The sequence below is a fragment of the Portunus trituberculatus genome, chromosome 19 (assembly GCF_017591435.1).
Source record: "Portunus trituberculatus isolate SZX2019 chromosome 19, ASM1759143v1, whole genome shotgun sequence".
Taxonomy (NCBI): domain Eukaryota; kingdom Metazoa; phylum Arthropoda; class Malacostraca; order Decapoda; family Portunidae; genus Portunus; species Portunus trituberculatus.
Genome location: NC_059273.1, coordinates 6,524,787 through 6,550,765, shown reverse-complemented (window position 1 = coordinate 6,550,765; position 25,979 = coordinate 6,524,787). Strand labels below are relative to the sequence as shown.

Sequence of the window (25,979 nt, the reverse complement as noted above, 5' to 3'; positions counted from 1 at the left end):
AATACCATCAATTATTCAATACAATTTTTCTCTCACACAGGTCCCGTAAATAATTGGATATAAAGCTATTAATTCGACTGAAATTATGTGGTGAAATAATAAATGAGAATTATACTGAAATCCAATAATGCAGAGGTTTTGTTGACTTTCGCCTTAACAGCAAGACTAGTTAAGGAATATATTCGTTGAAACATGAAGCTACTGCCAATGTTAGTAATGCGAGTTTTTTTTTTTTTTTTTTATCAAGAAAGTCGATTCATAAGGCATCTATTTTTAACGAGTATTTGCTCTATAAACAGCGGGTGAGTTTGGAGAAGCGTTAGCTACTTTGAAAACTTATTTAAAGAGAGTTACTGTATTTTTAGTTGAATGCTTCACGAAATAATTGTTTTGACACAAAATATGAAGGGACGTCACACGTGATTAATGAAATATTTAGCATTGTAATTTACAGTATGGAGAGAGAGAGAGAGAGAGAGAGAGAGAGAGAGAGAGAGAGAGAGAGAGAGAGAGAGAGAGAGAGAGAGAGAAAGTAAACAAATAGTCTGATCTGTGTGTGTGTGTGTGTGTGTGTGTGTGTGTGTGTGTGTGTGTGTGTGTGTGTGTGTGTGTGTGTGTGTGTGTGTGTGTGTGTGTGTGTGTGTTCTGAAAGAGAGAGAGAGAGAGACAGACAGACAGACAGACAGACAAAGAAAGAGAGAAAGAGAGCACATTAGAATACCAGTAAGCTCACCCACAAATCACAGGTAGCGGACACACCCGCGATAAAACCTCTATGCCGCAGCTCACCTGGCGACCTTCACACCTGCGCCTCACGCCTGAATAATGAAGCAAGCCCCGGAGATACACTGACGACTCCAGCTATTTAAACATAAAGGAAATCATGCATATATCCATCACGCAGTAGATTAATAGGAGAGGACTTTGTAGGTGACGTCTGCTAAGGAATGGATGAAGTGGATTGTGGGTTGCACATTGATGGGGTGGATTTATTGATGCCGTGGGAGAGATGGGAAGGAATGCAGGTGGCGTGGCAGATGGAGGGACTAGATGGAGATGTCATATGTTTCGTTGAAGTTAAAACGTATTCTGAAACATTTCTACGCCACAAAAGTTTCTCGTATTTTCTTTTCTTTATGTATAAGAAGGAAAGCTGGTCAAAGGTAACATAAAACGAAGGAAAAGATCTACTAAGTTGCCAGTACAGATCCAAGAGAGTGAAAAAATGGATAAATGACTTGAGGTTACGCAGGTTTTTCGAAGTCCTCGTACGGTTTTAGTGACTATTTCTGTATTATTAACCCCTTCAGCAGTGTAACGCGTTTCTATCATGAGTTTTGTGTAAGATTAGATAATTTTATATACATTAGGAAGAGCCTATGGACGTCACAAGATTAGAGGCCAGTCTTCACTTTTTCAATCCTCACATAAATTTCTGAAGCTGTGTAAGGTCACTAAATAGTAACCAGAATGAATATGAAAAGGTGTAATGGTAATGAAAGGGTACAAAAGGAGAAACACTCTTGAAAACTGGACTAGTCATCTCTCTGGCCTTTGAAAGTAGTCGTGGAGAGAGAGAGAGAGAGAGAGAGAGAGAGAGAGAGAGAGAGAGAGAGAGAGAGAGAAGGGTATCTGAAGCCTGGCCTTAACGTGGGATGATATTTGTGTATTATTTATCTCTTCAGGTGCCGATCTGGTGGAGGAGCGCCATCTCACTTGCTTCGAGAAGAATGTTTTGTTCAGCTTCAGATTGGTGAGAAAAGTATTTCCTTTGTTTCTTCAGTATTTGTTTTGTAATCATTTTTTTTCGTGATTAACTTGATATTTTTCTATTTGTTTTCTTTATCAAGTTGTTTATTCGTTTTACTATCGTGTTTTATGTTTATAGTACTTTATTTTAGTTTTTTTTCATATACTCGTCTTTGTATGCCATCTATTTCTCTCTCTCTCTCTCTCTCTCTCTCTCTCTCTCTCTCTCTCTCTCTCTCTCTCTCTCTCTCTCTCTCTCTCTCTCTCTCTCTCTCGGACCTAATCTTATCGTATCATGCCCTCTTATCTCGTCTCGTCCATTACAGGGTCACATTAATATACATGGATCAGTAATAATTTGCAGCTTCCCATAATGCATATATCATGTTTCCTATTCTATAATCTCCACCCGTCTGTCTTTGTGGTGACGAGGCGGTAATTCACACCTTGGTAGTCATGGTGGTGATAGAGAGGTTGAAGTCGGCTCAGTGTTATAGATTCTGCTCCTTTGTGTTAGTTTTTCCTCATCTCCGTCTCCCCACAGCCTCTATTTCACCAGTCGTTACTTGTTTGAGTCTCCCTTTCACTTGATAATGGAGGCTCCTGTACATATTTTTTTTTCTTTATGTAAGAGGAAAACAGTGGAATCATGTGTGCTTTGGGGTCCGAGGGGTCTCCAAGCGCACGGGTTCTAATCCTGTCCACGGTCCGAGTATAGGTTGGGCTTCCTCACTCGGGGCAACGGTTTCCTAGCGGGTGGGCTTTGAGATAGGAGGTACCCTAAAAAGTATCCCCTTTAGCCCATAAATTCCCGTGAAAAAGCCCACATGGTATAAATAAAAAATTAAAAAAACGAGAAGGAAAGGCCCATTTAGTTGCTAGTTCCTTGCAAGCTCGAGAGACTTAGCCAAAAAAAAGGAAAACAATAAATGACTTGAAACTTCCCTCCTACGTGAAGTCAAGTCGTAGGAAATTGAAAAATACAGAAGCAGGTACGGTAGAGAGTTCCAGAGTTTACCGTAATGAAGGTTATTCAGTATTCAAGTGACCAAGTGACGACAGGTGAATGAAGGTGCTGTTTGCTGCTTCGCTGATTAACTTCTTCATGAACAACAAGATAGAAAAGAAATGTACAGGAAATCAGCTTACTCTATTTCATTGGTCTCCTAAAAACTTCAAGAATTTAGTACAATAGAAGGTATAAAAGGAACAATATATTAAAACACTGTCCATCTCTATATCCTTAATACAGAAGAGGAAATACACTTAATCTGGTTTTCTAATTTTGATGAACCGTTCCTCTACAATCGGGTAAGGGAAGTGAATACGCACGTACAATAAAAGTAAATATACGTACAATAAAACTAAATAAAATAAAAAAGGGAAGCAAACAAAAACTTGGTCCGTGCACAGGTTCATATGAAAAGTGGAAATACGGTAATCGAATCCGGCGTCAGTTGTGTGCCGGCTCAAAGCAGCGCATCGGATCTCCCCAATACAATAATTGACAGGTGACTCGGTGCGGAAGGGCGGCCATGGACACGTGTGCTTGTGAATGTATTACTCGAAAATACGACCGTAACACTTCGACATCCAGCGCCACATATCCCGCCACGCCAGCCTCATCACTACCTACAGCCGTGCAATACAGGGAATACATGAATACTAAGCCATACAGTGCGATACAGTGAATATAGTGGTGCCTTAAGCCCTTCAGTACCAGGATACATTTTTGCCTTGAGATTTGAGTACGTTTAGCCCATTTTATTGGCATTAGGGAAGGTCTATGGAGGTCAGAAGATTAATGGCCACAGTCTCCACTATTTTGATCCCCCCCACATAAGTTTCTGAAGTTGTATAGAATCACCAAATAGTAAGCAGAATGAATATGGAAACGCGTCATGGCACTCAAGGGATTACTAACAGATTAATTAAAGCGTTCAGTGATAAGTCAGGTAATAAGTTGATGAGCACAGCAAACGACAGTAATATTGAGGAAAGGCATATGAAGACTAAAGTAAGTACATGAATTAGCTTTTATTAGATAGTCGTTAAAAGTATCAATTAAAACCAGAGGCAGAAATGGTAGTAGTGAATTCAGACAACATCCAAAATATAGTGAAGGAAACTGGTGTGATTGGTTAATGTTACGGTGAGTTGCCATCCCCGAGTCAGGTAAATGGAGCACTGAAGGAATAATAGGGTCGTAGGGAGTCAGGTGGGCGCAGGTATATATAATAATAAACCTGAGAAAATTGAACAGCTGTTGACCCCTTTGTTTAATGGCCAAGAAGTTAGATTCTTGAAACTCACAGGGAGGGAAGGAACCGTGGAGAGGAGAGGCAGGTTCTTGTGGTAATATAAGAGGGCAGTGGTATTGACAGTGGCAGTGTTGTTTTCTTTGATTGGTGAGGTTTTACTTCGCCTCCTGGACGGAAAAATGAAACCAGGAATGTCAGATGGAGCTGCCAACTTATCTTTCGCAGGAAATGAAGGAAACTTAACCATGAATTAGCTTCCTGAAGGCTGTATGTCCGTTACAAAGCAAAAGGCTGCGACTCCACTAATAAGAGTTGCGAATGAAAAGACTTCCTTCCTTTTAAGCTGTCATGATTTTTGCACACTGAACCTGTTGACCTCCACCTGTTGACCTCCACCTGCGGACTTTTGACATGCTAATAGTGTGGATGGAGGAGGCGGAGGAGGAGGAGAGGAGGTGCAATATAGCGAAAAACTAAACGAGACTTGAATGGGCAATTAGCAAGTAAACTGAAATTGGAGTGAGAGTTTTTGAGTAACTAGCAATAGGCAGAGAAATCGACTGTATGAATGAAAAAGATTCGTAGAAAACTTAGGATTTCAGGGGGAGACTCCGGGAAAAGAGCCCTACGACCCGACTTTGCGTGATGTTTGCAAAGTCAACAGCCGAGGGAGAGCCTGGTTCTGGCAGACGGAGAGAGAGCCTGTTCAAGGGAAAGGGGACAAAAGCAGCTGCGGAAAGGTTAAGGGGCTGCCCAGGGAGAGGGGACCGGAAAAAAAAAGTAGAGGGGAGGAAGAGAGGATAGAGGTGGAGGGAGGGAAACACATGGAAGACCAGAAGAGCAGGTAATCAGCTTTGCTAATATTTGGGCGGTAAAGAATTAAGGTTATCCCGCCGCCCTAACCTTCTTGTCCCGCCGCTTAAAGTGTTTTAAAATGAGACAGTGACGAGCGGCCTTTGTTGATGGCGGATGAGAGAAAAACTACCAACCAAACTGAAAAGAACATCAGAAACCTAACGAGGGAATGAATGAAGCTTTTGAAGTGAAGCTGTAAGAAAATGAAGGAAATATGGAGAGAGTGAAATGAAAGAACAGTAACTGATTAATTTATTAATTGTTTGACGCATTTATTGTTTAATTAATTGATTCCTTGATTGATTGATTTTCCTAGTGAGTGATTGAAGAGAGAGAGAGAGAGAGAGAGAGAGAGAGAGAGAGAGAGACGCGTTCACCAGATAGCCAGGTCGGTGTAATTGGTGGTGTGCCGGCGCTGCCACAGGCTTGAAGACGAGTGGTGGGGTGGTGGATGGTGGGGGTGGTGGGGTTTGAGGGCGAGGGGCAGCGGCCACCACTTAGCATAAACATTGGTGGTCGGCCCCGCCAGAACCAATAATGGATTGCCGCCGCGCCAAGACACGGCTGCAGGAAGGAAAATGAATTAGAGGACGGCACACTTCCTTATATCATATTTCTACTTGTCATGTTTTGATTTTCTTATCTTCAAACTTTTTAACTGACTTCATGATTATGTTAATTCAAAGATGGCTTTTTTGTGATGTTTTTTTTTATATATATATTCCGTTCAGTTTGATATATTTCACTGAGATTTACAATGTTATAGCTCCGAGCATGGTTTAATTTTATCTTACAAGTTTCCAAAGTGATTCATTATATTTCTGATTAAAAAAATGGAGTTTCTTTTCACTTCGGTAACTAAAAAAAAACTTAACTTTCGAGCATCAACTGTACATAATCTCAGAGTTTGAGCAGACTTTGTTGTTTGGCGAGGCGAGGCACCCCCCGTAAGACTGAAGTGACCTGCGTGTTGACATAAAACCCAGAATGGAAGGCGCGATGTAGTCAGTCCAATCCTGATCTTGATCCTGATATTGCTTGCAACGCTCATGCTACAAAAAAACTGACACAGAATAAACTAAAATATAAAAGAGCGAGTAAAGCAACACACGCACGGACACAGGTTTGAAAATTGCCTTCCTGGGATACTTCACACCTCATTGCTACTCTCTCTCTCTCTCTCTCTCTCTCTCTCTCTCTCTCTCTCTCTCTCTCTCTCTCTCTCTCTCTCTCTCTCTCTCTCTCTCTCTCTTATCTGGCAGGAGATAATTATAGGAAGCAGTGTGACGCAGCGTGACTTAATTTTGTACCTGGACGTGAAAGAGAGAGAGAGAGAGAGAGAGAGAGAGAGAGAGAGAGAGAGAGAGAGAGAGAGAGAATCAGAGTGTGTGTGTGTGTGTGTGTGTGTGTGTGTGTGTGTGTGTGTGTGTGTGTGTGTGTGTGTGTGTGTGTAATTCACCTCCTCGGTCGCCTGCTGGTCACCCAGCCAGTCTTCCCCATTACGGAGCGAGCTCAGAGCACATAGACCGATCTTCGGGTAGGACTGAGACCACATCAACACACAATACACACCGGGAAAGCGAGGCCACAACCCCTCGAGTTACATCCCGTACCTGTTTACTGCTAGGTGAACAGGGACCACACATTAAGAGGCTTGCCCATTTGCCTCACCGCTTACCGGGACTCGAAACCGAGCCTCTCGATTGTGAGTCGAGCGTGCTAACCACTACACTACGCGTGTGTGTGTGTGTGTGTGTGTGTGTTGTTTTCACTCAGCAACCAATCACAATCTTTGGTTATAGCGAAGGTCGTGTGTTTGCTATGACGGACACGGCTTCGGTGGTGATTGGCTGTCCAGGAAGAGGAGGAACAGGAAGCGATGAGGCGCCGAGAGAGAGAGAGAGAGAGAGAGAGAGTATTTAGCATGGCAACGACCACCCCTCCTCTCCTGACATAGAAACCTGACATTTCTTCACACTTTTACCTCCACAAGCTCCTATTCTTTCCTCCATCTCTCTCTCTCTCTCTCTCTCTCTCTCTCTCTCTCTCTCTCTCTCTCTCTCTCTCTCTCTCTCTCTCTCTCTCTCTCTCTCTCTCTCTCTCTCTCTCTCTCTCTCTCTCTCACCCTAAAACACCTCCACCTACAGGGACCTACCCACACCTTTCCTTGACCATCCATCCAGACCTGATCTATCCTACCACTTTCCTTGTTTTTTTTCCTTTTCACCTTTATTTTCCCTCCTGTTTACCTCAAGACATGCAAGGTAAAGGTACACGATGCTTCAGTGCTTCTAGTAATAATGTAAAAATGCGTCCTTGTTACTGTTATTGCTTTTTATCACCTTGCTTTAACTTCTTCAGTACTGGGACGCATTTTTCCTACGGTTTTTGGGTATGATTAGACGGTTTTATTGACATTAGGAAGGGTCTATGGAGGTCAGAAGATTAATGGCCACAGTCTTCACTATTCACTTTAAACACTTTATTATGTTTGCCATTTGTGTACAGATTGTGATGACAAATGAATTTCATAAGACAAACATATTTTATCCCCTACATAAGTTTTGAAGCTGTGTAAAATCGCCAAATAGTAAGCAGAATAAATATGAAAACACGCTGTGGTACTGAAGGGGCTGATATAAAGGTGAGACATTATTTCTTACTGATTTCATGTACGTAAGTCATTTTTGTCACCTCTATGTTCCTATTTCGTATGTAGGAATATATAATTAATGTTTTTTTTTTTTTTTGTATCAGTTTGTCACAGTTTGATGCATCCTATTTGTTTTTCTCTCTTTTTTGCCTCGTCTGTAATTCTGGTTACCATTAACTTATTTTTTCCTCTTTTTCGTGGTTTTTCGCCTCCATGAATGATATGTTTGGGTCATGTTTATATTTCGAACGTAATTAACTCTCTCTCTCTCTCTCTCTCTCTCTATATATATATATATATATATATATATATATATATATATATATATATATATATATATATATATATATATATATATATATATTTATTTATTTATTACGCCTCGAAATTTTAGCCGTGCAGTGTGTGTGTGTGTGTGTGTGTGTGTGTGTGTGTGTGCATCACTATATAATCCTCTTATTGTGTTGACTTGAAGTAATGAAACAGTCAGTCAATCAACAAACTAAACTAAACAAACCACCAAACCAGTCATTCAGTCGATCAGTCAGACAATCAGTCTCTCATTCCCTCATGCAAAATGTAACCTTTCCACTGCAATGACTACTCAGTTTACCTCCACCCGTGTCACAAAATTCCACTACCGTCCATCTTCATCTCCACCCTCGCCTCTCTACCCTCTCTTTAATCATGCGTCACCCTTGCGTCACCCTAACCACCCATTACTGAAATCTTCCCTCACCCTCAATCCATTACGGATCCGTGTAGGAGAATAATTTTAGGCCTCGTGTCTCTGCAAATGACCAAATTGGGGCCACCTTAGCGCAGCGGTGTTCAGAACGGGAAGCAGATGGGAGAAGAGAACAATGAAGGCAACATTGATGGAAGGAAGGACGAAAAATAGAGATAGTGAAGGATAGGAAAAAAATAGTCGAAAGAAGGGACAAAAGATGATGAAAAGAAAAGGGAAGGAAAAAAGAAACTGGTGTGTAGTTATTGGAGGAAGAAGAAGGGGAAATATGACGAAGAGAGGAAGATATTGAAAGATGAACAAGGGAGGGAAACACAAGGAATAGAAACGGAAAGACGGACAGGTTAACATAGAAATGGATAAATAGAAAGTGTAGAATTGGCAAGAAAGAAATGAAGATAGAAGGAAAAGGAAGAAAGCTCAAGAGATGTAAGGAGAAACAGGGAGGGAAAAAATAAAGGAAGAAAGAACATTTGTAGGAGAGGGAAGACGAGGGAGGGAAGAAAAAAAGGGCGAAGGAGGGGAAGGAGAGAGAAAGAGCGAGAAAGAGAGAGGAAGGAGGACGGAGGGAAAAAGAAAGACGGAAGGAGGGAGGTAGGGGAGAGGAAGGAGAGAAAAAGAAAGAACGAAAAGCGGGTACTGTCAGGAGAATAAAGGAGGAGGAGGAGGAGGAGGAGAAGGAGGAGGAGGAGAGGAGGAGGAGGAGGAGGAGGAGGAGGAGGAGGAGGAGGAGATTAAGAAAAAGGAAGAGGAGGAGACACCAAGACGAGGACGTAGTTGAAAAGATAAAATGACTCACAGACAGAGAGAGAGAGAGAGAGAGAGAGAGAGAGAGAGTGAGGCGGGTTTTCGCTGAGACCAAAAGGTAATCCCACGGTGATCGGGGAGTCAGTAACTACCTCATTACGAGCTCATTAGTCCAGCGGGATAATGTGGATTGCAATTTACCTCCTATCATTTGGGAAAGTTTTGTTCGTATCCCGGTTTGGGGGTTCGAAAGTAGGTTCATTGGATCACTCCCGTTATCGAAGCTTCATTTGCTGCGGGAATGGCGTGAGCTGCGGCGGCCGTACGGTGCATAACTTGATTATCATATATATGAGTCCAATCAGTCTGCCTAACCCGCCATTATCCCAGCCCACACCGCCCAGGAGGAAAAATAACTCGGAATACACTGGTAATGGTGAATCCGTGTGTGTGTGTGTGTGTGTGTGTGTGTGTGTGTGTGTGTGTGTGTAATTCACCTCGGTCTTCTGCTGGTCACCCAGCCAGTCTTCCCCATTACGGAGCGAGCTCAGAGCTCATAGACCGAACTTCGGGTAAGACTAAGACCACAACACACTCCACACACCGGGAAAGCGAGGCCGCAACCCCTCGAGTTACATCCAGTACCTATTTACTGCTAGGTGAACAGGGTCTACACATTAAGAGGCTTACCCATTTGCCTCACCGCTTCGGGATTCGAACCCGGCCCTCTCGATTGTGAGTCGAGCGTGCTAACCACTACACTACGCGGTGTGTGTGTGTGTGTGTGTGTGTGTGTGTGTGTGTGTGTGTGTGTTCTTCAGTATCACATCTGGAGGCAGCTCTCTCTCTCTCTCTCTCTCTCTCTCTCTCTCTCTCTCTCTCTCAATAAAATCATTAGCTAAGGCCTTACAAATAAGAAGGAGCGAACTTCTCTCATCGTCAGCCCGGCAACGCTTGATCTTCTCGTCCTGGGCTGATGGAAAAGTTAGGCCGCTGATTATGGCAATGGGATGACGCCTCGCTTAAATGAAGGCTTATCGTTACTCTTCAGTTTCATAAAGGACTTAGTAGTTTGTCTCCTCTTCACTTCTCTCCTCTCTCTCTCTCTCTCTCTCTCTCTCTCTCTCTCTCTCTCTCTCTCTCTCTCTCTCTCTCTCTCTCTCTCTCTCTCTCTCTCTCAATCCCTGTTTTTCCTCTCTCGACAGAATTTTATTGCTTCATCTCTTTCTTTTGCTCATTCCTTTCCTCCTCCCCCGGCTACTCTGTATATGAGAGAGAGAGAGAGAGAGAGAGAGAGAGAGAGAGAGACAGAGAGCAGGAAGGGTAAGTGCACAAACATGAAAGCGGAAACGGGAGAGGGGAATGAAGAGAAGGTTTATGGAAGATCAAAGAGAAGGAAAGTTTAGGCGAAGCTCTGGACGTGAGGAGACGAACAGACAAAGAGTGACTTGATGGACAGTGAGGAAAAGAAAGGAGGAGGTAGCGCTGGTGGTGGTGGTGGTAGCAGTGGTGGTGGTGGTGGTGTTGAGTTATGCGTACAAGGTGAAGTTGAGAAAGTTAAGATGAAATAGATACAAGAAATAAGGTTTAAATAAAGAAAAAAAAAGATGGAGTTTGTAAGACGGAGAGGAGAATTAAAAAACGCAGACCGGGATTGTTGAAGAGAAAAATTCCAGTAAGGGAGAGTAGAGCAATTAGAGTTAAAAGGCTATTAAGGAATTGGTTCGGGCCACACTTCCACCAACAGCTTTTTCATGTAGTCGGGAAAATTTGTTTAGGTTTATAGTGTTTTAACCCCATCCCCGGCGCTCTCTCTCTCTCTCTCTCTCTCTCTCTCTCTCTCTCTCTCTCTCTCTCTCTCTCTCTCTTTCACTGTATTCATTTGACTTTCACTTATTCAATCTACTTTTCTATGTGTTTTAGCTTATTTGTACTTGTATTGCTTTTATTTTGTTGTTCTTTGATTCTTTCTTTTAAATTCTATGTTCGTCGTTAGGAAGGAATTGATTCAGATATAAAGCGGTAGATGAATAGAAAGGACTTATTAATCAGGTTGTTAGTGGTGGGACATTAGGAAGCATTAATCTCTTCAGTACCAGGACGTGTTTACATATTCATTCTGGTTATTATTTTATACAGTTAAAGTAGCGAAGAACTGTAGTCATTGCTATTCTGACGTCCATAGACCTTTCCTAATGTCAATAAAATCATCGAATCATACCCAGACTCATGGTGAAAATGAGTCTTAGTACTAAAGGGGTTAATCAACTGCTTGTATTGAGGACTTAAGTACATCTAGTATTACGTCAGGCAAAGGAAGTTCCATGACAGTGCCTATTTTTGCTTGAATCCCTTTATAGAATGTCACGTCTCTATTCTGGCAACCGTACATTCCCCGCCCCCTTTCATAAGCCCCCTTCAGAGTGGCCACATAAAAACGTGAAGTCCAATATTGCCATGTTAGCTTTCTACATTTCATATACGGTAACACAGGAGAGCCCGACGCGGGAAAAACAGTAATGGTTGTGGCATATTTGTGGCCGCTATTACTGGTGGTGGAGGTGGTGGTGGTGGTGGTGGTGGTGGTGGTGGTGTTAGTGGTGGTGGTGGTGGTGTTAGTGGTGGTGGTGATGCTGCTATTACTATTATTACGACTGTTACCTCTAGTATTGCTGCTGTTTCTTGTGCTGTTCTTGCTACTACTACTACTACTACTACTACTACTACTACTACTACTACTACTACTACTGCTGCTGCTGCTGCTGCTGCTGCTGCTGCTACTGCTACCGCCACTACTACTACTGCTACCGCCACCACCATTATTACTACTACTACTACTGCTACTATTACCACTACTACTACTACTACTACTACTACTACTACTACTACTACTACTACTACCACCACCACCACCACCACCACCACCACCACCACCACCACCACCATTACTACTACTACTACTACTACTACTACTACTACTACTACTACTACTACTACTACTGTTGGCCATCGCTTCTCCGTTCACTTGCTTCAGTCTTCCCCTAATAGTTGAGGGTATATTCCCATTTTCTATCATATTCCTACCGTATATACTCTCTCTCTCTCTCTCTCTCTCTCTCTCTCTCTCTCTCTCTCTCTCTCTCTCTCTCGATACATGGAATTCAGGTCCGAGCCAAGCATTTCCAGCTAATACCCCAATCCCCCAATCGCGTTCCTTCCAGTCTTACATCCTTGGATAATCCCTCTTTGTCTATTTTTCTCCCCAGCACAACGGGGATTAGTGTGACAGCCCTGGTGGTCACGAGGCTGATTGGGCCGCGTTATCGAGTTGTTGTCTCCTTGGTTATGTTTTTACGGGGCTACGTGGGCTGTGTCCTATGTCGTGTTCTGGAGAGGGACGGGGAGGGTGAGTGTGCTGGGGTAATGGAAGGTTCCTATTGGGATTGGTGCCTTACTGAAATTGAATGTCTAAACTGTGGTAATGGTGCTTTGTTGTGGTGTAGTACTGAGAGGCTTGTGGTGGTGGTGGTGGTGGTGGTATATAGTGTGAGTGTGTGTGTGTGTGTGTGTGTGTGTGGTAGTAGAAGTGGTTCATATGGTGATGGAAGTTAATAGCAGAGGCAGCTCTAACTAGTACCCTGAGAGAAGGATAACATGCCATTTTTGTTAGAAATATAGGTAGGGAAACTGCTTCATCAGATAGGGAGCCGATTGTACATACCATTACCAATAACAGCAATGATAATAAGCAACGATAATAATAATAACAACAGCGTCAGTAGCCAGTAATGATAAGAGCAGAGCAACACCCGCGATCATACCAGCAGTAATAAAAACGCCCCTGCAAATCCCGAGTGTTTGGTAATGACATTCACACGCTTCCCCTCCTCCCCACCACCACCCTAACACACACTTACCGCCTGAGTTGCGCCTCTCCTCGCTGCTCGCCACTGAAAGGGAAAAAAAATTGGAATCAAACCTAGACGCCATTTATATATTATTTTAACACGTGATAAACTTTCATCAACACATCAAAGGGGGATGTTCTCTTTGCGCCGGGAGCCTGAGTGGTGGTGGGCGCCAGGGGACTTTGAAGCACTGCATCAAGTACGAGTTTGAAATTGTTGGGATGATTTAGTGGCGGTGGTGGTGGTGGTGGTGGTAGTGGTGGTGATGGTGGTGGTGGTAGTGGTGGTGATGGTGATGGTGGTGGTGGTGGTAGGAGGTGAAGTTTCCAGTTCGGTAAGGCAAATAGTGCTGGTTGTCTAATTATGGTGGTTATGGTGACGCTGGTGGTGGTGGTGGTGAGAGTACAGTGGTGCTTGTACCGTTTCTATGACTGGTGCGGGTACTGTGGCGGTGTTCCTGTGAGAGAGAGAGAGAGAGAGAGAGAGGGGGAGGGGAAGAAATAACGCTGTGGAATATACTGTCTGTACATAATCTAGTTAGGTACAAAATACTGAAGTGTGTGGGCGCTTCCATGAGTACGAAAGAATGAGAGGCTGACACTGTTCTCGTCCTCGCTCTGTGCTCTTACCGTCCTCGCTCCTCGTCTGTGTCTTGCCGTGCCTCTTCCTCGTCTACCCTCAGCCTCCTCCTCTTCCTCCTTCTCCTCCTCCTCTTCCTTTAGCCTTCTGTGTTATTCTCTTCCAGCTCCTTTCCTCCCTTTCCTCTTCATCTTCTCTTTTCCTTCCTTTCCTAATATTTCTCTACGGTTTTGTACCTCTTGCCTCTTTCTCGTATGCGAGTGAACTAGGATGGAAACAAATGAGCGTCGCTGACACAATCCAATCGCATAACTCTAGAATAAAAGCTCCATTTGTTGTACGTAGCTGTTCCTCGCTGCTTTTCTCCCGCGCATTGCTCCTCTTCCTTGTCTTATTGTCATTGCACATACTTCGTTTCGTTTTTGGCTTTTTAAATCGTGGTTCATACTTATTTTTTCCACTCATTCATTATTTGATTCATGTATTATGGTGTGCTGTATCCTTCTCCTCCTCTTTTCCTCCTCCTCCTCCTCCTCCTCCTCCTCCTCCTCCTCCTCCTCCTCCTCCTCCTCCTCGTCTACAAATACTGAAGTGGAGCATCTTCACACACGCGTTTCCTCATCAAACTTTCTCCCTTGTTTGTGCAGCGACAGCAGAAGACGAGGAGAGAGAGAGAGAGAGAGAGAGAGAGAGAGAGAGAGAGAGAGAGAGAGAGAGAGAGAGAGAGAAGAAAAGAAAGACAACTGTTGTATTATAATCAAAATACATAATGGCGTGTTCATTTCGCGTAATGTATTCATCACGTTTCAAGTATAAAAATGGCGCCTGTTCTCTCTCTCTCTCTCTCTCTCTCTCTCTCTCTCTCTCTCTCTCTCTCTCTCTCTCTCTCTTGTGTCCAATGAATGCATGAAGTTTCTGTCGAGACTTCTTTTTTCATCCTTTCTTCTTTTTTTTTTTTGTCTAGTTCCTGTAAAGCAAAGCTTGTTCTCCTGTCTCTGTCTTGCGAATTCTCTCCTTTCCTCCTCCTAAATGTGTGTGTGTGTGTGTGTGTGTGTGTGTGTGTGTGTGTGTGTGAGTGTAAAGCCATGTAACCTATGCATAAATCCTCGCCCTCTTCGTCTCCCTTCCGTCTTCTCATCGTGTAGAAACGCTTGAGCGGCATTCAGAGAGAGAGAGAGAGAGAGAGAGAGAGATGAATAACACACCGCGAATGAGTCTGAGTGAGCGGTGAGTGCAGCGTCGGTGTTATCTCCCAGAACGCTTTACGTGGGAAGGAAGGAGAAACTATTATTAAAAAGACTCAAAATGTCTCTAAACACGACGTCTGGATTGCAAGCTTCGTGAAGGAGGAGGAACAGGAGGAGGAGGAGAATGGGGGAGGAGGAAGAGAAAGAAGAGGCAGAGGAGGACTGTGAAGATGAAGACAATAGGAATAAAAGTGAATCAAATAAGAGATTACTTTTAAAGAGAAAAAATGTAAAAACAGTGATTTAAAACGACCTTTCACTCCAATATAATGTTTAGAATCTCAAGTTATTTTGTAATTATTTTCAGAACCATCTTCGTTTATCGTAAAGCATAAGGTTAAACGAGTCCCAGGATGTTTGTAGACTTTAAGGCAGTTCATATGCAAAGGAGTGTATTTGGAATCCTTAGTAGCTTTCCTGATTCTCCTCCCCTCACACTTAGGCTTACTGGAGGATCCCTTAGCTGTCTGAGGTCTATGTTAACCCCTTCAGTACTGGACATATTTTTACCATGAGTTTTGGGTCTATATAGATGATTTCTTTTACACTAGGTAGGGTCCATGAAGGTCGAAAGATTAATAGCCGCAGTCTTCACCATTTCAATCCCAACATAAGTTTCTGAAGCTATATAAAATCACTGAATAAATATGAAAACTGAAATATGATACTGAAACGTTTAAACGCTTACAAAGTTTTAACCCATTCATTAGCATGACACGTTTTCATATTCATTCTACTAAATATATAGTGATTTTATACAGCTTCAGAAACATATGTGGAGATTAGAATAGTGAAGACTCTGGTTATTAAACTTCTAACCTCCATAGACCCTTCCTAATGTCAATAAAATCGTCTAATTATACCCAAAATTCATAGTAAGAATGCGTCCCACTACTGAAGGGGTTAAACGTTTCTTGTATGCGTGTACCGTCAGAGGAAACGTGAGGTGTGAGTCACGAGCATCCCTCTTGAGCAAACGGCAGGATTTCATTCAAAGGTCAGAAGGCAAAGCTGTTGTGCCAATATCCCATCTGTGCCTTGTGACGATTCCTCTTCCGTCCTTCTCAGCTGCTCAACTCATGATAAGCTGCTTTAGACCCTCCTTCCTTCCTTCCTTCCTTCCTTCCTTCCTTCCTTTTTCCTTCCTTCCTTCATTCATTCATTCATTCATTTCTTTCTTTCTTCCTTGCTTCTTTTCTTTCGTTCATTCACTCATTCCCTTATTTGTGTGTGTGTTCCTTCTTTACTTGTTTATTTATTCCCGCATTCTCTTCCTTCTTCCTTCCTTCTTCCTTCTCTTCTTCCTTCATCTGTGTGGTGACTCCAACAAAACAAACTGCAAGACGAAAAAAAGGACAATGTTACTCTAGAAAATCCTGATTAAAACTTCTTAATTTACGTACTAATTAATCTCTCTCTCTCTCTCTCTCTCTCTCTCTCTCTCTCTCTCTCTCTCTCTCTCTCTCTCTCTCTCTCTCTCTCTCTCTCTCTCTCTCTCTCTTTCCACCCAAATAATTTCCCAGTGAGTCAAGATGTGCGCACGCGCCTACACGCCTCGCAGCCCCACCCCGGCACGATTGCGTGATGAACGGGTAGGAACACGTGAACCAAAACAATATAGACAAGCAAGCGCAGGAATATGGAATAAGACATTAAATTCCAGTGAGGCTGTATTTCTACTTTATGATGAAGGGAGAATAAGAGGGAGAGAGGGGCGAGGAAGGGGAGAAAACTTCCCTCTAAGCGAATTGTCTCACAGAAGGAGAGAGAGAGAGAGAGAGAGAGAGAGAGAGAGAGAGAGAGAGAGAGAGGCCTGTATTCTGAAACGCTTTGCTCTCTCACCATCACTGCTTTCCAAGGACTCCATTTGAAGATACTCGTGTTTTTAAGAGTATTTTTGTGATTCTGGTGATGGATTGGCAAGATTTCTACTTAATTAAAAGGAGAAAGTGTCATGAAAACCAAGGTAGTTGTCTTTATGCCCTTGGAAAACTGTGGTGAGGTGGGGAAGGCGTTTTTGAATAAGGGCCTAGAGAGTCGCCAGCCAGCCAACCAACCAAACAGCCAACCAGTTAGCCAGCCAGCAGAGAAAACACGGCTTCCCATATGAGTCAGTGGGCCAACTTAATGGGTATTCAGCCGACATTTATTAGTGATGACGTCATCGAGGCACCAATAACAGGGGCTCAGATGTTCAATAATCTCAGTGGCTCTTCGGCTTCCCTCCCATTCTGTGTTTCCTCCCCTACATCCCTATATATGCCGCCCCTCCTCCGATACCTTTCCCGGCTCCTGAGCGCCCATTCACTCCAATAATCTTTCTACTTTTAATGTACACTAATGGCACCAAGTCAAAGGGGGCTATCACATAGAGGAAGGGGAGACTGGAAAAGTAGTTGTACGGTTTCTTTTGGTTAAGATAATAGATGAAAAATGTCACTTAAATTAGGGTTTTTATTTGTTTAGAGGGGAGAATCAGAGTAAGATTATCTCGTGGTTTTTTTTTTTTTTTTTTTTTGTTTAATAAAGATAGTTAAGTGTAATTGTATGTTACCTTTCCATGAAGAGGCAAAGAAAAACTGTAAGAGGAGAAACACGAAGATAACTTTGATTTTTCGCAGTAAGTAGGGGAAACAAAAGTTCTCCGTGTTGTTTCTTTGTTATGAGAGAAAGAGTACCAGTTCAGTAGTGTTGCAGCGGCTCCACATTGAACAAGAAAAATGTATGACCAAACAGAGGAAAATAATTGTACTTTTCTCAAGGAGAGAAAACAAGCGAAAAATTCTGCTTCTTAGTTATAAGTTAAATCTTTTTTTCTATTTTTTTTTCTTTTTTCTTTTTTTCTTTTGTGTGTGTGTGTGTGTGTGTTCATCTGGCATACGTAGTGTTCCGTGAGTGTGGCGGCCCCTACCCCTGCCCCGGCCCCGCGTCCTGGACCTGTGTGGTCCTGGCCGCGCCGAGCCTGGCCTCCCCTTGCCGCCCCTTCACTGGCTGTGAGCGGCCGCCGTTGTCTGACCATTATTCATTTACGTATTCCATCGCGCGCGTCCCTCGCAGAAGAATTATTAGATTTCCATCCATTGCAACATTGCATTGTGAGGAAATTTTTGCTTCTTTCTGCAATGCTTTTAGTTATTACTGACAACGTTGCTCTATATAGGAAATATGAACAACAAAAGTGTTCAATAAATGTATTGTGTATCAGCTCAGTATATTTTTTCTTGTGTGTTTATATAGAGAGAATGTCATCAACGGACAGGTATTGAAATGGAAATAGTCTTTTGATTTCCATAATGACTAGGATGATGCGCGGCGGTGGGCGGCGACCGTGGCGAGCAGAGGCAGGCGCTGTGAGAGAGTCTTCCAGCAGACTTCCGTAATGGGTATCATAAGAGAAGGAAGAAGAGGAGGAGGAGTAGAAGACAGATGAGATGTGAAGAAAGCGATGTGAAGGAGATCGTAATAATGAAGAAAACAACAATAATGATGATAATAATGGGAGAGAACCTGCCACCAGGACAATAAGAAGGAAGAGGAGGGAGAGGAGGAGTAAAGGAGAAATAAAATGTAAAAAAAAAAAATAAATAAATAAAAAACACTAGGTGAAAGAGATAATAATAATGAAGAAAACAACACTAATGATAATAATAATAATAACAATGATAATAATGATAATGACAGACGTCCTATCAAAGCAAATGAAACAAGGAAAACAAAAGATGAAAGAGAACACTGTCAAAATAAGAAGTAATCACGACACGAGGAGTACTAATCAAACCAAGACGACGCGAGATATCACACAGGTCGCTAATGAGTTTCCTTCACGTCGTGTTCAAGGAAGATTAAACTTAAAGCTGCTCAAAAGATTAATTAAGCATAAATAGCAAGGAGCGGCAGTAGAACGTAGCTCAAAACACCCCTAGCACGTCCTCGCCTCATGCGTTCTGAATAGCCTCACTCTGGCCTTCCCTTCACCCATCCACCCTCAGTTACTCCCAGATTGGTTGTCTTTCCCGTGTGTTTGTTATCAGGGAAAAAGTGTGATTGGCGTCCTGATGCGTCCCCTCAGAGCCCATCAGAGCGAGAATCCGACCTCCATTTAGCGTATTAATGACCCAATTCACCTGCCCTGACTTGGCTAATGAGACGTGTAATCAGCCAAGGTCCTGGACAAGGCATTAACATTTAGGCTACATGCGACTCCCACCGATTCCCATTATGTTAAATATCACCCCTTCTCCCCTTCTCCCTTCTCCTCTTCTCCAGTTCTCCACTTCTCCACTTCTACGCTTCTCCCTCCCCTAACATTTGGCCATTCTCTCTCTCTCTCTCTCTCTCTCTCTCTCTCTCTCTCTCTCTCTCTCTCTCTCTCTCTCTCTCTCTCTCTCTCTCTCTCTCTCTCTCTCTCTCTCTCTCTCTCTCTCTCTCTCTCTCTCTCGTTTAATGCCTCGTTGAATTCAAATACCAAGATAAACATGATAAAGTTTCGTGAATTTTTACAATCGGCTGCCTTGACCGTCGAGTCTGTGGGAGGGAAAGCGACGCTACTTATTAGAAGATGAGCAAGAAGTGTTCCAGGAAAAACTTTTAAAGATAGTAGTAAGTAGAAGCCTCTGAGCTTCTTACACGGGAAGAGGATAACTGAGGAGAGAAGAGGAAAGCAAAGAGGGATGAAAATTGGAGTAATACGAAGAGCACTTATGGGGAAGGAGAGAAATACTAGATAAAATGTGGAGTCGCTACCAATCGGCTAAGGAAGACAAAGATAGTAAACTGCAGTAAATAAACGAAGATTTTCAAGAATATTGAAGGAAATGTGAAAATGTAGATGACGAAAAAGAATCACTAAGGAATGAAAAAAAAACTTGATAAATTAGGATATATAGATAACATTTGTAAATATTCAAACAGAAGTAAGAGAAAGAGTGCAGACCATAAGAGAAACAGCAAGAAATGAGTAAAGAATATGAGAAATTACCATAAACAAATGAGAGGAGGGAAATCATATAAGAAACGGACAAATTTTCAGACCAAAAAGAAGATAAATGAATACCTACTAAAGCTTGAAGAATTGGAATAGACAAACAAGACTGTAGAAAAGAGCAGGAGAAGAAACAGCAAGAATAAGGGATATGACAAATTAGCATAAACAAATGAGAGCAAGGATAGCATATGAAGAACGGACAAACATACAGACCATAAAAGAAGATGAATAAATAACTAACAAAGCGTTAAGAAATGGAATAGACAAACGAGACTATAGAAACGATCAGGCGGGAAAAAAAACCCTAATGGAATGAAATTGGGAGATACTCCTGGCACAACGAGAGTAGAGGCTAACGTAGCATAGAAAGATGATGTGACAGAAGCTCCACGAGGCCAACCTGAAGAGAAAGTCGACGTTCTTTACTTTTCAGCTTGGCGTGGCTTTTGTTTGAAGTATTAATCCCTTGAGTACCATGACACGTTTTCATATTCGTTCTGCTTACTGTTTGGGGATTTTTATACAGCGTCAGGAACTCATGATGTGATTGAAATAGTGAAGACACTGGCCATTCATTTTCTGACCTCCATAAACTAATGTAAATAAAATCGTCTAACCACCCAAGACTCTTACTAAAATTGCGTCCCAGTAGTGAAGGGATTAACAACAGAAGAAATAGAAAAAAGAAACAATAATGTGATGAAGATTTGGAACAGAAGATATAACAAGTTACAACAATAAGACCCGACAAAAAAAAAATAAACAGAATCTTACCACGTAAGTTGGAGCCGATACAAAGACAATACCACACCCACTACTGTATTGATGTGTTCTGTTGCGGTGAGGCGTTCCTAAAATAGAGAAGTAGGTGAGGAGATAAGATAAAATCTATATTAACTAACGTTTAGAAAGAAGAAAAAGATAATAAGGAAAATAAAGTAAGTGAAGCTACAAATGGAAGGAAAGAAGGAAAGAAACAAGAACGAATGAATGGAGGAAGAAAGGAAGGAAAGAAGAAAGAATGAATGAACTGAGAAAGAAAGGAAGAAAAATAATGAAAGAAGGAGGTAAGGACAAAAAATAGTAGTAGTAGTAATAGTAGCAGTAGCTGAGGTGCTCCTGAAATAAAGAGAAGTAGCCTTGGTGTGGTAATCTCTTAAGGGCGGGAGTGCCCTAGGAGAGTACAGAGGATGGAGCGGAGTGGCCTTTGATAGATATTTCATGGGGCGTAAAAGGCGGAGGCGTGTTGGAAAAGATTGCAGAGCGAGGGACTAAATATAAACCTTGTGATGATTGTGGTTTGTTTTATGATCTCCAAGGGAAAGGAAGATTTGTGTTACTGAAATGCCTGAACATGTACGGAATTATTGTGTGGGTACATAGTAGAAAAAAATAGATATAAAAATATGTATACGAGTAAGTCTTCAACACCTAAATCAGGGGTTCTCAACCTTGTTATCGTCAAGAACCCCCTGACCTATAAGACCATCTACCCTGAGTTATAAGACCATCTACCAGAACCCCCAGTATTATCACATGGAACTCAATATGCAATGGTACTACAAAGAATTTTATTAGATCAGCCATCTAAGTAACCCTGGAAATAATCTTATGAACCCCCTGGGGTTTCGCACTGTTAGGATGGCCGCTGTCCATGAACTAACACCATTAGGTCTCAATGGCGCTGAAGACGTCTATGCAGAACGGTTTGGTTGGCAATAGACAATCTCATTATCAGACTTTGATTTCTAAGTTATGAAAATAAACTCATTTACGGGGCTTCATATGTTCATGGTGTCTTGTAGTCTACTTACTAACCTAGAAGGAAAAAAATATCATACTAACTTCGAGTTACCAATTGAGAGTAATTTTTTTCCAGGAATAGAGCTAGATGGTATATAAAAAAAACACAATGCATAGTTATAACCTAACTCTACTATTATAGCGTTTTTTGTCGTAGATACATGTTTAAAAATACTTTACCTATCTTGATATCTCCTTATGTGACAGAAGAATATCCAAAAATATACGATATGCAGTTGACCATCTTTTCTGTGAAATATTACGATATCTGTTGAATCTGGCAACTTCAACGGGAGTTTGGGTCCTCTCCTAGTGTTTCCTTATATTTGAAACATTGATATTTACACGTCATTGTGATCAGGGAAATAAAGGAAACTAAGTTTGCTTTTTTCTAAGAGCATAAAATAGAAAAATTATGTCTACAGGTGGCAGTTTATGTATAAGACAAGCAAACCTGTGTGCACTCATCCACTCTATCCAGAAGCTTAACTAATTTTCAAAAGTTCCCCAATAGTTACACAACTACCATTGGTCTACTGTTTCTATCCAGTTATCTACAAACACGTACACATTCACGGCAGCAACATGCAAAGTACACTAAATACTCCGGAGCAAAGCTGCCTCACCTTGTTTCATTAATCAGCTAACTCTTGCACACTTTCAGACCAAAGCTATTTTTCATTTACCATCGACGATTTTATATTCGAATCAAAATTTAAACGACGATTGAGAACTTTCGGCCTAAAGTTGTTGAGGGCCGTGACGGCCTTGGGCGCCGCACGGGGGAAGGAGGTGGCTGTCGGGTCCGGCCTGGGGCCCAAGGCAGGAACTGGCTGCAGGTCCTTCTTTTCCTTGGTGGCCTCAAGCTTCACTACTAGTCGTCCACTTGCAGCGCCTCACACTAGGCAAGGGTCGCCATAAGCAAGAGATCAATGTCTACCACTCACCAGATGGTGCCGTGAGGGGCCCTAAAGGGGTGATAAGGGCTCCTTGCATAGAGTCTGGTGGTGAGTGGTGTGTACGGGTCCCCTGCTTATAATGACACCGGGCTGAACAACTCGCCATGAACGAGGGCACGCTGTGCGCCATGAGCCAGGCACTGACAGTACCAGTGGTCCTTTACGTTAGGTTAGGTTAGGTAAAAAGGACTCACTTCATGACAGTGTTTGGGGAGTGATGTGTGGCGGGTCATTGCTCATGGCGACCCGTGTGAGGCATTGCAAGGTTGCATCGTCACTGCTCTCATAACCACGGGACTGGGGTTGACCCTTTCGGGGTGAAAAGTTTCGTCCCAGTACCTGTGTAGGTAATAATACTTTGAATCGTTTCGCCATCGCCATCGCCGCACCGTTAGCCTCGATAAACGGATCGTTATCCTCGACAAACACATCTTTACCGTGGACACTGGAATCGCAACCTGTCGTGGAATCCCATTGTTAACGTGGACTCATTTTCCTTTGCGGCTTCAAGCTCACTGGTTGTCGTCAACTTGCAGCGCCTCACACTAGGCAAGGGGTCGCCTTAAGCAGTCTGCCGTGTCTACCGTCCACCAGATGATGCCGTGAGGGGCCTTTAAGGGGTGATAAGGGCTCCTTGCATAGAGTCTGGTGGTGAGTGGTGTGTACGGGACCTCTGCTTATAATGACACCGTGCTGAACAACTCGCCATGAACGAGGGCACGCTGTGCGCCATGCACCAGGCACTGACAATACCAGTGGTCCTTTACGGGGTGAAAAGGACTCACTGACAGTGTTTGGGGAGTGGTGTGTGGCGGGTCATTGCTCATGGCTACCCGTGTGAGGCGCAGTAAGGTGGCAGCGTCACTCTCCTCGCACTCAAGGGTCTGGGGTGAACCCTTACGGGGTGAAAGGGTTCGTCTCAGTACCTGTGTAGGCAAGTGAACTTCAATTGCGTCGCAGTGAGGTGGCAGTGCCACTCTCCTCGCACCTAAGGGTGTGGGTTGGACCCTGACGGGGTGAAAGGGTTCGTCCCAATACCGGTGTAGGCAAGTGAAGTTCAATTGCGGCGCAGGAAGGTGGCAGCGTCACTCTGCTCGCACCCAAGGGTCTGGGGTGGACCCTTACGGGGTGAAAGGATTCTTCCCAGTACCTGTGTAGGCAAGTGGACTTCAATATTGTGTCGTGAAATCGCATCGTGAGAACTGGAACCGGATCGACATTGTGGAAACCCGCATCGTTACCGTGGAAATTGGAATTGCATCTTGATCGTGGAAACTCGAATTGTTATCGTGGAAACTGGAATGGCATCTTTATCGTGGAGTGGCACCGTTATTTCGGAAACTCGCATCGCTATCGAGAAAACTGGAATGTCATTATTATCTTGGAAACTCGGAGCGCTATCAAGGAATCACATCTTACCATACACACTGTTATCGCGGAAGCTCTCGTGATCGTCGTTCGTTTCGTTATCTCTGAATTACTTAATTAATTTTGGTATTATTCTTAACCTCACTATTAATAGAGATGGTCATTTTTTTTCTCAGGGTATAGTTTAGTGTTCTTCAACCTTTTCTAAGTTCGTGCACCTTTTCGAGAAGCAAGGAGTATAAAAGAAATGCATCAATATTTGTAATTTTCCCCTACTTTAAGACTGAAAATCGATAGATAACATTATTGTTTATCTACCTGAAGCTATAGTTTTTCGGTCCTAAACAGTCACTATATAGTGCGAAATGTACTATAACAAACTGCCACATCTCAAACACATCAGGCCCGTGTTCCGTCTGAGTATAATATATTACTATTGTGAATAAATCGTAATACTTTGATTAATGTCAATAGGAGAGGACCCAAACTGTTACATTTTCAGTGTTCGCAGGTTGGTTTAATTCAGGAGTGGGTCAGCATCGTCTCGCGGTACAGAGTGATTATAGTCGTCTCTAAACATCCAGTACTGTATTACGATGTATCTATTGATCTTCTTTTTTTACCATGTTTTTACAGGAATTTATTATTTTTCTGTTTTATTCTTCTTATTTATTTCTTTATAGTTACTAGAGTTTATACAACTAACATCATAATATAGAGCAAAATATAATTGTCTGGTGTACCAAGATCTTTAATTTCTAGAGACTTAAATACAGCACGGAACCTTAACACACATTTCACTTCGCTTCTGCACAGGTTAATTCTTCACAAGCAATGAGTAGAGCAATATTTGTTCGGCTTTCTTTATGAAAAAAAAAATGAAAATTAGCGGCCGAAACAGAAATAGTCCGAGGGTGCTGTAGTGTTTTCATCAGCGTGTTCCTAAGCTCTGTCTTGCCATAGCCTGAACATGGTATTCAGTTCAGTTCAGTTGATAGGCGGAAGTGTAGCCTGGATATCGGCACTTCCTGATGTGTTTTGGTTTGGGTTTTGTCTGGGTCTGTAGCTGTAATTAATTAAGTAAATCTTTTACTTTATGTTCTCTTATTTTCCAAAAATTATATATTATTTCTTTATTTTCTTCTATACTAGATTTTTCAAAAAGTAATTTTCCAATGAGGTGTTCTTCATTTTCTGGGTAAGGACGCTGCCAATTGGGGTGTTTGGATCTTTTAATAATGTAGGCTGAGCAATGTAGGAGGAAATGTTTATGCCTTTAGACTATAGATCAGGGGTTCTCAACCTTTTTCTCGTTAAGAACCCTCTGAATTATAAGACCATCTACCCGAACCCCAGTAATTTGACATCGAACAGAATGTTAATTTAGTGACTGACGCTAACTCAATAGGCAAAGGTATTCTGCAAAGGATGTATCATTAAATCAGCCATCTAAGTACACCTGGGGTTTGAGAACCCCTTCTTTTTCCTCCTCCTCCTCCTCCTCCTCCTCCTCCTCCTCCTCCTCCTCCTCCTCCCTCCTCCTCCTCCTCCTCCTCCTCCTCCTCCTCACAGGCCAGCACTTTTTTTTATATTCGTATTTGAAGGATATCGTCAGTTTTTTGTGTTAAAATTGGCGTCATCAGCTTGGTAGTAGAGTAAGAGTGATTTAGTTGTAACATGTTAGCGTCAGTTACTTTTCCTGGTGAGTCAGGGAGTGGTGAGCAGAAGGAACAGAGCTTATTCCTCTTATTTACAACCATTCGTGTTCATTCTAACTTGTTTCCACGCTAAAAAGAACATGATTCATATCCCTTGTTGAACTCAACTTAAAAACAACCCAGTGCTTCCATCACACCACGAGCCAGGTTAAGAAAATGTGGCGTGTTTGTTGCAGGAAGATTAACCCCCTTCACTATCGTGACGGGTTTCCATATTCATTCTGCTTACTATTTGGTGATTTTATACATCTTCAGAAACTTATCTGGGTATTGAAATAGTGAAGTCTCTTACCATTATTCTTCCAACCTCCATAGACCCTTCCTAATATCAATAAAATGGTCAAATCGTACACAAATCTCAAGGTAAGAAATACATCTCAGTATTGAAGCGGTTAAGGTT

The 25,979-nt window shown here is 42.5% G+C and overlaps 1 protein-coding gene across 1 annotated transcript in view; it reads left to right on the top strand.

Annotated features, from left to right (window-relative positions):
- Positions 1-25,979, top strand: part of LOC123506058 (protein amalgam-like) — a 368,181-nt gene that overhangs the window by 184,591 nt on the left and 157,611 nt on the right. The window contains exon 4 of the mRNA XM_045257904.1: positions 1,686-1,753. The gene's annotated coding sequence lies outside the window, so the exon portion shown is untranslated. The remainder of the gene's footprint in view (positions 1-1,685; positions 1,754-25,979) is intronic.